The sequence below is a fragment of the Microcaecilia unicolor genome, chromosome 3, assembly GCF_901765095.1.
Source record: "Microcaecilia unicolor chromosome 3, aMicUni1.1, whole genome shotgun sequence".
NCBI classification, from domain to species: domain Eukaryota; kingdom Metazoa; phylum Chordata; class Amphibia; order Gymnophiona; family Siphonopidae; genus Microcaecilia; species Microcaecilia unicolor.
In genome coordinates, this window is record NC_044033.1 from 524,279,654 (window position 1) to 524,294,547 (window position 14,894).

General features: G+C 43.8%; 1 protein-coding gene across 1 annotated transcript in view; it reads right to left on the minus strand.

Moving 5' to 3' along the window:
- PDSS2 (decaprenyl diphosphate synthase subunit 2) overlaps nt 1-14,894 on the minus strand; it is a 160,313-nt gene that overhangs the window by 53,799 nt on the left and 91,620 nt on the right. The window lies entirely within an intron of this gene.

Consider the following 14,894-nt stretch of genomic DNA (forward strand, 5'->3'; position numbering starts at 1 on the left):
GAGATCTGGCCCCTACAGACCAGGTAGATGCTCCAAATCAACTCGTTACCTGCATGACAGACAGCTGTCGGCAATGGTCACCTGTATGAAAGACACCTGTCCACAGACTCAGTGAATCAGTCAGACTCTAACCTCTACAAAATGGCCAAGAGCAAGGAGCTGTCTAAGGATGTCAGGGACAAGATCATACACCTGCACAAGGCTGGAATGGGCTACAAAACCATCAGTTAGACGCTGGGCGAGAAGGAGACAACTGTTGGTGCCATAGTAAGAAAATGGAAGAAGTACAAAATGACTGTCAATCGACAAAGATCTGGGGCTCCACGCAAAATCTCACCTCGTGGGGTATCCTTGATCATGAGGAAGGTTAGAAATCAGCCTACAACTTCAAGGGGGGAACTTGTCAATAATCTCAAGGCAGCTGGGACCACTGTCACCACGAAAACCATTGGTAACACATTATGACATAACGGATTGCAATCCTGCAGTGCCCGCAAGGTCCCCCTGCTCCGGAAGGCACATGTGACGGCCCGTCTGAAGTTTGCCAGTGAACACCTGGATGATGCCGAGAGTGATTGGGAGAAGGTGCTGTGGTCAGATGAGACAAAAATTGAGCTCTTTGGCATGAACTCAACTCGCCGTGTTTGGAGGAAGAGAAATGCTGCCTATGACCCAAAGAACATCGTCCCCACTGTCAAGCATGGAGGTGGAAATGTTATGTTTTGGGGGTGTTTCTCTGCTAAGGGCACAGGACTACTTCACCGCATCAATGGGAGAATGGATGGGGCCATGTACCGTACAATTCTGAGTGACAACCTCCTTCCCTCCGCCAGGGCCTTAAAAATGGGTCGTGGCTGGGTCTTCCAGCACGACAATGACCCAAACATACAGCCAAGGCAACAAAGGAGTGGCTCAGGAAGAAGCACATTAGGGTCATGGAGTGGCCTAGCCAGTCACCAGACCTTAATCCCATTGAAAACTTATGGAGGGAGCTGAAGCTGCGAGTTGCCAAGCGACAGCCCAGAACTCTTAATGATTTAGAGATGATCTGCAAAGAGGAGTGGACCAAAATTCCTCCTGACATGTGTGCAAACCTCATCATCAACTACAGAAGATGTCTGACCGCTGTGCTTGCCAACAAGGGTTTTGCCACCAAGTATTAGGTCTTGTTTGCCAGAGGGATTAAATACTTATTTCCCTCTGCAGAATGCAAATAATTCATATACTTTCCACAATGTGATTTTCCGGATTTAATTTGTGATGTGCTATCTCTCACTGTTACCAATAACCTACCCTTCAATTATGGGCTGCTCATGTCTTTGTCAGTGGGCAAACTTACAAAATCAGCAAGGGATCAAATACTTATTTCCCCCACTGTATGTTGCTAAAAATGCTCTACGATACGGCTTACCATATAGCTGAGGGACCAAGAGCAGATATATGATGGGAACAAGATGCATGGTATTAGGTATATCTTGATATAATGCCTGGTCTTACTGAGGTGCATTGGAAGGATTCCGTATAACTTATTCGTGTTGATTTCTAAAGCTCTTCATGAAATTGAAGGTGGTAGTATCTTTGCTTTGTTAAGAGTATATGAGTTATGCGATTATGTGTGGTAGAGTGTTTTCTGTAGTTCCGCTGTCTTTATGGAATTAACTTCCGGTGGAAAACTGGAGAAGTTACTGACCTTCCCACTTTTTGACAAAATAAAGTGATAATGTTTTTATTTTCCCACGCTTATGATCTGGTGCAGGCGTTGGATTTTGTTTCTTGCTTTATACTGTATATTAGAGGGTTTAAAAAAATGTTGTATCATATGTTTTTGTTGTTTTTCAATTTTGTTTTTATTTGATTGTTTTTGTTTTATGACGTATTTGAATTTGTTGCAACCTGCTGAGATTATTTTTTCTTTATTTACACATCTTTAACATATACAAAGAAAAATCTTTGCATAGAAAAATAGAGCGAAATATCATGCAAATTATAAAATATATGATATCGCTAACCCAATCTCCTGTACTACAGAAGAGATCCCAGAAATCTGTAAGGAGATGATGACAATAATACACAAATTTAGGGAAAAAAAACAGACCCAAAGAAAAAATGATGTAGGCAGAATTATTAATAATTACTAGCCGGGCATGTTCAAATTTAACTAAGGAGCTAAACATTGGATTGTCCTGGAAATTAAGCAAACTTTTTCTTCATATCTAGAAAAGATTTTAACTGTTTTGGGCCCCAAAACACATAAGTATCAAATTTATTCGAACATTTAACCGGAAATCACAAGAAGAATTGTCCATCAATGGAGAAAACTTCAGATCTCAAAGCAAGAAACTATTTGCGTTTAGCCCAAGTCTGCTTAGAGACAACAGAATAAATCTAAAGACACTGTCCCCAAAACTCCACCACTGACAAAAGTATTAACATAGAATCTTTATCTGATTCAAACACAAAAGTCACCCAGCAAAGTTGAATGATCATGAATATCCGGTGATATTTCTAAAAAAAAACCAAAACAGTCAAAATCTAGAGTACTGGAGGATTTGCCCTCCCAGGCCTCTCCTGCTCCCAGTTCTTTCTTCCTCAATGGAAGAAAAAAAAAAAAAACACTTCCTGGAACGGAGGAATAGTTTCCTCAGGTAGCCCAAGATTTTCCTCCAATGACTACTACTGCTACTACTTAACATTTCTAAAGCGCTACTAGGGTTACGCAACGCTGTACAATTTAACATGGAAGGACAGTCCCTGCTCAAGGAGCTTACAATCTAAAAACAAGTGTACAATCTAAAAGACAGGTGTAAATCTAGAGACAAGTATACAATCTAAAAGACAAGTGTAGAGTCGATCTGATAGGGCATACTATATTTCTCGAAAGGTTAGGTGCCGAAAGCAGCATTGAAGAGGTGAGTTCTAAGCAGAGATTTGAAGATGGGTAGGGAGGGGGCTTGGCGTAGGGGTTGAGGAAGATTGATCCAGGCATAGGGTGAGGCAAGGCAGAATGAGCGGAGCCTGGAGTTGGCAGTGGTGGAGAAGGGTACTGAAAGGAGGGATTTGTCCTCTCTTTGAAGAGTTCTTTTGGAGATACAGAAGGGATCCGAGGGAAATTCAAATTGTTGGTCCTGTTCTCCAAAGTCTTTAGTCTGTTTCTCCGAGATCTTCTATATATCTGTAATGATGGCCAGCTTGGACTGTTCCAATTGTTTTCTATGATTTCTCTGTTCTGCATTCCCCTCCAAGGTGTTAAAACAATCTTCCAAACACCCCCTTCATATTGCAAATTTTACCACTCATTGTTTTCTGAAGAGTCACCAGGGCAGTCCAGATAGCTTTCAAAGTGATGACCGCAGGTTTCACCAGCTCGCCTATGGGCTGGGCAGGAGCAGAACTAATAGGGCTAGAATGAAAAATACCAAGCCCTTCTCCTCCTGCCACCTGCCGAATGCTTGCTTCCTCCTCCCACTGATGCTGACCTGAAGGGAAAGTGGTAGCAGATCTGGGTTCACATGTCAATCCCCACCCTGACAGGCTTGCCTCTGGCCACTGACTAATCCCTGGCTGAGGAGGCGGCTCCCGGCGCTCAATGTTGTCTCAAGTCGGATCTCTTCTCCTTACGAGACCACTCAGCAAGAACCCCTCCCGATGATGGTGCCACCAGCACTTGCCCCACTAGCTGTGGAACTGTGGGCTGAGACATAGAAGAGAGGAGCTTAGGTACAACCTTTACCTTTCCTCTTCTCTTAACCATGTTGGTAATGCAGAAGAAACAGCAGGTCTTCCCCAACTCAAGTGCTTCAACAGCTCAATGCGGCAGCGCGTCTCACTCTGCCTGTGCCATCATGGATCTCCCCCGATTATTATGGATTCTGCAGGATTTACATGTTTTATATAAATACATACATAAATGAAATAAATGCCTTTTTTTTTTACCATTGTTAATAAGTTAGAAGAGAGGCAGGTAACACCAGGAAACAAATCCAACCAAAAAGAGAAGATAGCACCAGTATGGCAGAATGCTTTCTTAGAAGGATCATCTCACTGAGCAGGTCATGACGCTGATTCTGACATACAGGTGCTTTTTTCTATTTTTGGTATTGTAGACAATATGCTGAAATCTTCTGCCCAGTGTATGGCGGCGGTGGATGGGAAGGGAAAGGGAAATGGGACTTGATACACCGCTTTTCTGAGGTTTTTGCAACTACATTCGAAGCGGTTTACATATATTTATTTATTTATTACATTTGTACCCCGCGCTTTCCCACATACAGCAGGTCCAATGCGGCTTACATAGTAAATAGAATTACAGAGTTTTGTAAGTAGAAAATTTCAAATTGTAATAAACATAGCAATAGTAATGTTTAAGAATATGCGAAATTGAACATAGAAGGGTAAACAAAGATGGATGAGCAAAAGGAGATTGGGAGGGGTAAGGTGTGGGGAAGATGGAGAAGAAAAGACTGGGGGATGAGTAAAGGAGATTGGGAGATATGGTCTAAGGTAGAATCAGCAACAAAGCAGGAGTGTAGTGGGTGGGCTTATAAATTTAAGTTGGGCCATTAGGGTAAGCTTGCTTGAAGAGATGTGTCTAACACTTTTCTGAAGGGTAGAATGTCATTAATTGTTCAGAGAGATCTTGGTAGAGCATTCCAAAGCTGGCTGCCCAAAAAGGAGAAACTGGTAGCATAGGAGTTTTTTATTTAATTCCTTTGCAATTGGAAAGGTGTAAATTGAGGTAAGTGCGTGAGGACATTGATTTATTTCTGATTGGGAGGTCGATCAGGTCATTCATGTAGCTAGGGGATTCTCCGTATATGATCTTATGAATCATTGTAAGGACCTTGAAGTTTGATGGGGAGCCAATGAAGCTTCTCTCGAAGAGGTGATGCGCTTTCACATTTTGATTTGCCAAAAATAAGTCTGGCTGCCTTGTTCTGGGTAATCTGAAGTTTTTTCAGGATTTGGGTCTTACGTCCTAAGAAAACACTATTGCAGTAGTCTGAGTGGGTAATAACTGTGGATTGTACCAGGTTCCGGAAAGTGTCCAAGGGAAGATATGATTTCACTCGTTTCAATATCCACATCATATTGAACATTTTTTCGTGATGGACTTAGCGAGGGTATCGAAAGATAAATAATGGCTATCTATTGTTACTCCAAGGATTTTTAGGTTGTTGGATATGGAGAGTTTAATGTCTGGAGTGCTGAGAGTAGTCGGGAGGAGTGGAGAGTAATGAGATGAAAGGACAAGGCACTGTGTTTTTTCTTTGTTTAATTTCATCTTAGCCCAGGAGGTTAGGGTGGTCATACCAGTAGTTATTCTGTCGGAGATGTCTGATAAATTGGATTTAAAGGGGATAAATATGGTGACGTCGTAGGCATAGATGAAGGGATTAAGACCATTTTTGGTCAGTAACCTGGCCAAGGGAATCATCATAAGGTTGAAGAGTATAGGGGAAAGCGGAGACCCCTGTGGAACTCCACATTCTGATGACCATGGAGATGATATATTTGTGGTCCCTTTGACTTGGTAGGATCTAGTGGTAATGAAGTCTTTTATCCAGTTGATGATGTTACCGCCAATCCCAAGAATCACCATATTCAGGTACTTATTTTGTACCAGGGGCAATGGAGGGTTAAGTGACTTACCCAGAGTCACAAGGAGCTGCAGTGGGAATCGAACTCAGTTCCCCAGGATCAAAGTCCAGTGCACTAACCACTAGGCTACTCCTCAACTCATTCCACCAATAAGAGACAACCTCATCAGTGATGTCACAATGGCTTGATTGCCTGATACTTGGCTGACTTCTGATATTGTGATGTCATAAGGGAAAGGGAAATGGGACTTGATATACCGCCTTTCTGAGGTTTTTGCAACTACATTCAAAGCGGTTTACATATATTCAGGTACTTATTTTGTACCAGGGGCAATGGAGGGTTAAAGTGACTTGCCCAGAGTCACAAGGAGCTGCAGTGGGAAGCGAACTCAGTTCCCCAGGATCAAAGTCCACTGCACTAACCACTAGGCTACTCCTCCACTCATTCCACCAATAAGCGCCAACCTCATCAGTGATGTCACAATGGCTTGATTGCCCGATACTTGGCTCACTTCTGATATTGTGATGTCATAAGGGAAAGAGGGAAAGGGAAATGGGACTTGATATACTGCCTTTCTGAGGTATTTTGCAACTAGATTCAAAGCGGTTTACATATATTCAGGTACTTATTTTGTACCAGGGGCAATGGAGGGTTAAAGTGACTTGCCCAGAGTCACAAGGAGCTGCAGTGGGAAGCGAACTCAGTTCCCCAGGATCAAAGTCCACTGCACTAACCACTAGGCTACTCCTCCACTCATTCCACCAATAAGCGCCAACCTCATCAGTGATGTCACAATGGCTTGATTGCCCGATACTTGGCTCACTTCTGATATTGTGATGTCATAAGGGAAAGAGGGAAAGGGAAATGGGACTTGATATACTGCCTTTCTGAGGTATTTTGCAACTAGATTCAAAGCGGTTTACATATATTCAGGTACTTATTTTGTACCAGGGGCAATGGAGGGTTAAGTGACTTGCCCAGAGTCACAAGGAGCTGCAGTGGGAATCGAACTCAGTTCCCCAGGATCAAAGTCCACTGCACTAACCACTAGGCTACTCTTTCACTGGGCAAACAGGATGCTAGGAATTATTAGAAAAAGGGATGGGAAATAAGACCAAGAATATTATAATGCCTCTATATCGCTCCATGGTGCAACCTCACCTTCAGTTTTGAGATCAATTCTGGTCACTATATCTAAAAAGATATAGCAGAACCAGAAAAGGTTCAAAGAAGCGTGACCAAAACAATAAAAGGGATGGAACTCCTCTCATATGAGGAAAGGCTTAAGAGGTTAGGGCTCTTCAGCTTAGAAAAGAGGCAGCTGAGAGGGGATATGAATAAAGTCTACAAAATCCTGAGTGGTGTAGAACGGGTAAACGTGAACCAATTTTTTCACTCTTTCAAAAAGTACAAAGACCAGGGGACACTCAATGAAATTTCATGGAAATACTTTTATGTTTCAACTGTTTTACTGACACCACAAACTTTAGTACAACTCGTTAGATGCAATGTTACATATCATAAAACACCAACAGTTTCTGAACATCAAAGCACTGGAGCGATGCCAAACTTTTATTGATAGTCACCTCACTCAACCCCTCCAGCCCCCCTCCCAGCGCCTCCCTCCCCCAGACTTCTATGCATTTACGGAGGCGTGTTGGTGGTTCACATATCAGGCGGATTCATTTGTCCAGTCTCTTGCCTCTACGTCTGGAGTACCACCCTTCTCCACATCGTCCATTCTCCAGCAAATAGAATGGTCCCTTGAACTAAGGGTACCAAGATCTATGTAAAGCTTCATTGCAGCAATGATTTTGTACAGAATCCTATTTCTCACTATTACTCAATAACCTCCATTCCCTCCACCCGCCTCCCTAGTCCTACCCCCCTCCCCCTCTTCCCGCCTTCTCCCCTCTTCCTCATGGAAATACTTTTAAAACAAATAGGAGGAACTATTTTTTAACGCAAATAATAATTAAGCTCTGGAACTCGTTGCAAGAAGATGCGGTAACAGTGGTTAGCATATCTGAGTTTAACAGAGGTTCCTGGAGGAAAAGTCCATAGTCTGTTATTGAGATGGACAAAGGGGAAGCCACTGCTTGCCCTGGGATTGGTAGCGTGGAATGGTGCTACTATTTGGGTTTCTGCCAGGTACTCGTGACCTGGATTGGCCACTGTTGGAAGCAGGATACTGGGTTAGGTGGACCATTGGTATGGCTGTTCTTATGTACTTATGTTAATTGTTGTTAGCTCATTCTGCTTCTTGCTTTTGTTTATTTTTAATGCCTCCACCAGATGTTAACGGATATTCCCCGTAATGTAGGCTAGATTTCTAATCAAATATTGTTAACCTTTTTTGTGATTATTTCTTATTTTTCTTCATACATTTTTTTTTCTATGAATGTATCATAGTAACATAGTAGATGACGGTAGAAAAAGACCTGCACAGTCCATCCAGTCTGCACAACAAGATAAACTCATATGTGCTACTTCTTGTGTATACCTTACCTTGATTTGTATCTGCCATTTTCAGGGCACAGACCGTAGAAGTCTTGCCCAGCACTAGCCCCGCCTCCCAAACACCGGCTCCACTACTTATTCACACCTACTTATTCTTTCAATAATTTCTACATTTGGCTGCTATATGCTACAACAGTATGCTGCTACTACTACTACTACTATTTAGCATTTCTATAGTGCTAGAAGGCTTACGCAGCGCTGCACAAACATAGAAGAAAGACAGTCCCTGCTCAAAGAGCTTACAATCTAATAGACAAAAAATAAAGTAAGCAAATCAAATCAATTAATGTGTACAGGAAGGAGGAGAGGAGGGTAGGTGGAGGCGAGTGGTTACAAGTGGTTACGAGTCAAAAGCAATGTTAAAGAGGTGGGCTTTCAGTCTAGATTTAAAGGTGGCCAAGGATGGGGCAAGACGTAGGGGCTCATGTCCAGCGACCCTTCTCTCCCCCTGCCCTCCATCCACCATTGTCCAGCGACCCTTCTACTACTACTATTTAGCATTTCTATAGCGCTACAAGGCATACGCAGCGCTGCACAAACATAGAAGGAAGACAGTCCCTGCTCAAAGAGCTTACAATCTAATAGACAAAAAATAAATAAAGTAAGCAAATCAAATCAATTAATGTGTACAGGAAGGAGGAGAGGAGGGTAGGTGGAGGCGAGTGGTTACGAGTCAAAAGCAATGTTAAAGAGGTGGGCTTTCAGTCTAGATTTAAAGGTGGCCAAGGATGGGGCAAGACGTAGGGGCTCAGGAAGTTTATTCCAGGCGCGAAGTCTGGAGTTGGCAGTAGTGGAGAAGGGAACAGATAAGAAGGATTTATCCATGGAGCGGAGTGCACGGGAAGGGGTGTAGGGAAGGACGAGTGTGGAGAGATACTGGGGAGCAGCAGAGTGAGTACATTTATAGGTTAGTAGAAGAAGTTTGAACAGGATGCGAAAATGGATAGGGAGCCAGTGAAGCGACTTGAGGAGAGGGGTAGTATGAGTAAAGCAACCCTGGCGGAAGACGAGACGGGCAGCAGAGTTTTGAACCGATTGAAGAGGGGAGAGGTGACTAAATGGGAGGCCAGCAAGAAGCAGATTGCAGTAGTCTAAACGAGAGGTGACAAGGGTGTGGATGAGGGTTTTGGTAGAGTGCTCGGAAAGAAAGGGGCGGATTTTACGGATGTTGTAAAGAAAGAAACGACAGGTCTTGGCGATCTGCTGGGTATGAGCAGAGAAGGAGAGAGAAGAGTCAAAGATGATCCCAAGGTTTCGAGCTGAGGAGACAGGGAGAATGAGAGAGCCATCAACAGAAATAGAAAACGGGGGGAGTGGGGAGTCCTAAGGAGCTATGTATGAACTATGTTTTCCAAATGTATAGTCAGGCTGTATATTTTTAAATTGCAAATAATAAAAAAACAAGTAGTGCAATCTTACAGTACACCTACTAGACCCACACACAACACTATCTGTACGCAAGAAATGGACTACTTGCAAAAATATATTTTATAACTCTACCCCCCCTTTAGAAAATCTCTTTAGTGCTTTTGATCCTTAAGATCTACATCTCCTTAGATACTGGATTTTCAGTAGGATTCTTCCTCTGAGAACTGTCAGAGTTATGATGCTCTTTGCCTTAGAAAAGTGACCTGAAAGTTATTTTTAAGATTGGTCTTTACTAGAGAGCAGACGACAGGATAATATGCGACCTGTCACTCTACTGGGGGAGGCAGTGTCAAAAGCTTTTCACAAGGACTGACTCATCTGCACGAATAGCAACATTAATTATACATTTAGCACGTCTCTTTCCCCAGGGCAGGAACAGCCCTGAGGGGCTCCGGTCTCCAGACTTCTCTGGGGTCCAGGGCTACGTTGCAGCGTGCGTCTGCGTTCTTGGATGGATATCGGGGCCTGATGCAGAAAGCTTGCATTAGAGTCATGCGCTTTCACTTAACACGCAGCTTCCTAATGCAAGCCTAATACAAACTTTTAGCTCCCCAATGCACTGAGTACGCAGCGTGCACAACTGCGGTAACATGTAGCCGTTTGACGTACTAAACAATAATGCTGTGCGTGGATGTCTAACCCAAGATTTTGCACAGGGTTAGCTTGTGTGCAAAACTCCTTTTTGCGTCTCTGCATCCACAAAATTGTGTTAAGGCTGTGTTAACCCTACGCAAAGCCTAGTGCACTGATTGTACGGTCATTTAGCAACGTACCAGTAGCACAGCCGTAGGTGGACACCGGTATGCAGGGGTCCCCTCGCTTTGGGTTCGGACCCATCTAGCAGCAGTGCGCCCTTGTGGAAGCTGGCAGGAGATCCATAAACCCTGCTGGCTGAAGACCTCCACAGAAGATGCCTACAACGCCCTACTGCTAAACTTGGCGGTTGGTGGCGGCATTCCCGCACTGATGTCCCATACATGAGTGAAAAGTGAGATCTCTGTGGCATTAACGTACAAGAGGCGAGTCTGAAAGAAACTCCGGAATGAGAGGGCATAGGATAAAGTTAAAACGTTGTAGGGTAGGGTTAAATGATCATTTCCCTCAATGGAGGAGGGTGAACAGTGGAGCGCCGCAGGGATCTGTACTGGGACCGGTGCTATTTTAAATATTTATAAAAGATATGGAAATTGGAACGACGAGTGAGGTGATCAAATCTGTAGATGATACAAAACTATTCAAGGTTGTTAAAACACATGCGGAAACTGGAAAACTGGGCATCTAAATGGCAAATGAAATTTAATGTGGACAAATGCAAGGTGATGCACGCTGGAAAGAATAATCCAAACCATAGTTACCCGATGCTAGGGTCCACCTTGGGGGTCAGTACCCAAGAAAAAGATCTGGGTGTCGTTGTAGATAATATGCTGAAATTTTCTGCTCAATGTGCGATGGCGGCCAAAAAAGCAAACGGGATGCTAGGAATTATTAGGAAAGGGATGTTGAATAAGGCCAAAAATACTATAATGCCTTTGTATCGCTCCATGGTGAATCCGCACTTCGAGTATTGCGTTCAATTCTGGTCGCCATATCTCAAAAAAGATACAGCGGAATTAGAAAAGGTTCAAAGAAGAGCAACCAAAATGATAAAGGGGATGGAACTCCTCTTGTATGAGGAAAGGCTAAAGAAGTTAGGGCTCTTGCCCTGGGATTTGTAGTATGGAGTTTTGCCATGATTTGGGTTTCTGCCAGGGTTCTTGTGACCTGGCTTGGCTACTGTTTGGAAAACAGAATACTGGGCTAGATGGACCATTGGTCTCACCCAGCATGGCTACTCTTATGTTATGTAATCTAAGGAAATACTATTATACCCAAAGGGTGGTGGATATGTGGAATGGCCTCCCAGTGGAGGCGGTAGAGACAAAAACTGTATCTGAATTCAAGAAAGCCTGGGACACGTACATGGGATCTCTTATGGAGAGGAGGAGACAGTGGATGGGCCATTTGGCCTTTATCTGCTGTCATACTTCTATGTTGCAGGGCGTTATGGGCACCTTTAGAGGAGGTCTTCAGTTTGCAAGGCTTGGAGATCCCCGCCAGCTCAGGTATTGAGTTGGCTGGCACCCGGGGCGGGTCGCCGCCACGCACCCCCCCAGGTGCAGCACGGCGCCCCCCCCTCCGGCATGCCCCCTCCCCCCCCCGGAACTCATTGTAGCTTACTTTGGCAGCGAGGGGCGAGCGGGAGGGCCGATAGCCTACGTCGCTGGGAGCTGTGTCGGCTCCATTGGTTCCTTGCTCTCTCTGCCCCGGAACAGGAAGTAACCTGTTCCGGGGCAGAGGGAGCAAGGACCCAACGGAGACGACACCCCCCCAGCGGCGTGCACCCGGGGCGGACCGCCCCCCCCTTCCTACGCCACTGGTTGGCAGGATGTGTCCGGGAGGAGGGGGGCAGTGAGAATGCAGACAGTATTTTGTACCCACCTATTTTTCCCGTAGGCCTACCCTAAATTTGCTTTCTGGCTGTGTTGCTGCAACACAGAGAGCTGTTTTCCCATTCTATAAATGTTATACTCTACATACCCTGTAACTCTACATACCCTGTAACATTACTTTATGACCTATGCTGTAGATGAGCTATGCTCTGTTTAACACATTAAGTCATTAGTGAGTATTTTTATGGTTTGATTAGTCTATCTGCCACAGATTAATCTTTGATTTAGATAGCAAAGGCATTTTAGTCACTTTCCAATGGACTCCTTGAATGCGGTGACAGCATTTTCTGGGCAATGCAAAGGAAATGGATAAGTTCAGTGTGCATCAGTGCTACAGAGGTCCTACATGGTAACTTACCGTGTCTGGACGGACGACACCGACTGAGATATTATCTACATAGAGAAGGTAATGACGAAACACTGACCTATCTTGGAAGCTTCTTCTCAGTACTTTCTGCTGATTGAAGCTGGGTTATTAACCGACTCTCTTGGAATATGGGAGGTATCTACAGAAGATGTTTGCCCAACTTGTATGAATAAACTTATTGAAACAGCGTGGATTCATTCACTCAGCAAAGTGCAGCGATGTTGACATGTTTTTCCCCGAGGTTCAGATACTTCCTCTAAGGGGAGTTCTAGAGGACTTACTGAAGAACAGACAGGAAGTGATGTTATATTTGGAAAGAAGCCTGCTGGGATTTGTATTCTTGGGACATTCTGAGTGAAGAAACCAGCTGAGGACAACTAAGGACACTGCAGCTAAACTAGAAAAAAAACTAGACTGCCAGAGGTGACATTAAGGAGTGGGAACCTCAGGAAGTCAGTGCCTAGGAATGCAAAAGTTAAAGACACATCTATTTTAAGAAGTCATGAGGCAATCAGCGGCTGGGAAGCTGGTATTGGGCAGGATAGGTTCTTCAAGACACTGTGTGTGTTGGGGGGGGGGGGGGGGGATCAGAAGGAGGCCAGGTTAGCCTTTAAAATGGCATCTGTCTGTCTGTCTGAAATGCCCTGCTGATTTAAGCCACAGAACATGATTAGAGATGGCTCAGTTACAGAAGTAATAAAAATCTTTGGTATTGAAATTTTGATGCATGTTGCGTAAAATTGTTTCTTTTTTTATTAAACACGCTTTCCTGATATTTTGGGGTTAATTTTCAAGGCCATCTGCGAGCATATAACAGTGGCTTGTGTATATTGTTGATATTGTGTATCTGAATTTTCAATAGACATTTGACAAAGTACCTCATGAAAGACTCCAGAGGAAACTGGAGAGTCATGGGATAGGAGGTAGTGTTCTATTGTGGATTAAAAAGTGGTTAAAACATAGGAAACAGAGAGTAGGGTTAAATGGTCAGTATTCTCAATGGAGAAGGGTAGTTAGTGGGGTTCCCCAGGGATCTGTGCTGGGACCGCTGATTTTTAACATATTTATAAATGACCTAGACATGGGAGTAACTAGTGAAGTAATTAAATTTGCTGACGACACAAAGTTATTGAAAGTTGTTAAATCGCAAGAGAGAGGACTGTGAAAAATTACAAGAGGACCTTATGAGACTGGGAAACCGGGCATCTAAATAGCAGATGACGTTTAATGTAAGCAAGTGCAAAGTGATGCATGTGGGAAAGAGGAATCCGAATTATAGCTATGTCATGCAAGGTTCCATGTTAGGAGTCACGGACCAAGAAAGGGATCTAGGTGTCGTTGATGATACGTTGAAACCTTCTGCTCAGTGTGCTGCTGCGGCTAAGAAAGCAAATAGAATGTTAGGTATTATTAGGAAAGGAATGGAAAACAAAAATGAGGACGTTATAATGCCTTTGTATCGCTTCATGGTGTGACTGCACCTCGGATATTGTATTCAATTCTGGTCACCATATCTGAAAAAAGATATAGTGGAATTAGAAAAGGTGCAGAGAAGGGCTACGAAAATGATAAAGGGAATGGGACGACTATGAGGAAAGGCTATGCGGAAATGCTAAAGCGGCTAGGGCTCTTCAGCTTGGAGAAAAGCCAGCTGAGGGGAGATATGATAGAAGTCTATAAAATAATGAGTGGAGTGGAAAGGGTAGACGTGAAGCATCTGTTTACTCTTTCCAAAAATACCAGGTCTAGGGGGAATTCAATGAAGCTACAAAGTAGTAAATTTAAAACGAATTGGAGAAAATTTTTCTTCACTCAACGTGTAATTAAACTCTGGAATTCATTGCCAGAGAATGTGGTAAAGGCAGTGAGCTTAGCGGGGTTTAAAAAAGGTTTGGCCGGCTTCCTAAAGGAAAAGTCCATAGACCGTTAGTTAAAATGGACTTGGGAAAAATCCACTGCTTATTTCTGGGATAAGCAGCATAAAATGTATTTAACTTTTTTGGGATCTTGCCAGGTATTTGTGACCTGGATTGGCCACTGTTGCAAACAGGATGCTGGGCTTGATGGACCTTTGGTCTGTCCCAGTACGGCAATACTTATGTAACATATAGAAACAGCTTTTTTTTTTTTTGTTACATTTGTACCCCACGCTTTCCCACTCATGGCAGGCTCAATGCGGTGGGCAATGGAGGGTTAAGTGACTTGCCCAGAGTCACAAGGAGCTGCCTGTGCTGGGAATCGAACTCAGTTCCTCAGGTCCAAAGTCCACCACCCTAACCACTAGGCCACTCCTCCCCCATTTTTATAAAATTGCCTGAACTTTCTGCAGGTAGAAGCATGCACGTAGTCATTGCACATATACACTTACCCCCAGCGAGTAGAGGAATTCCTGCAAGTTGAACTGAGCTGAGGGTTTAGATTTTCAGAAGCATGCACATACATTGTTTCAAATGGTGCTGGGGAGGTTTTGCTGCCCATCTGAATATCCCTCA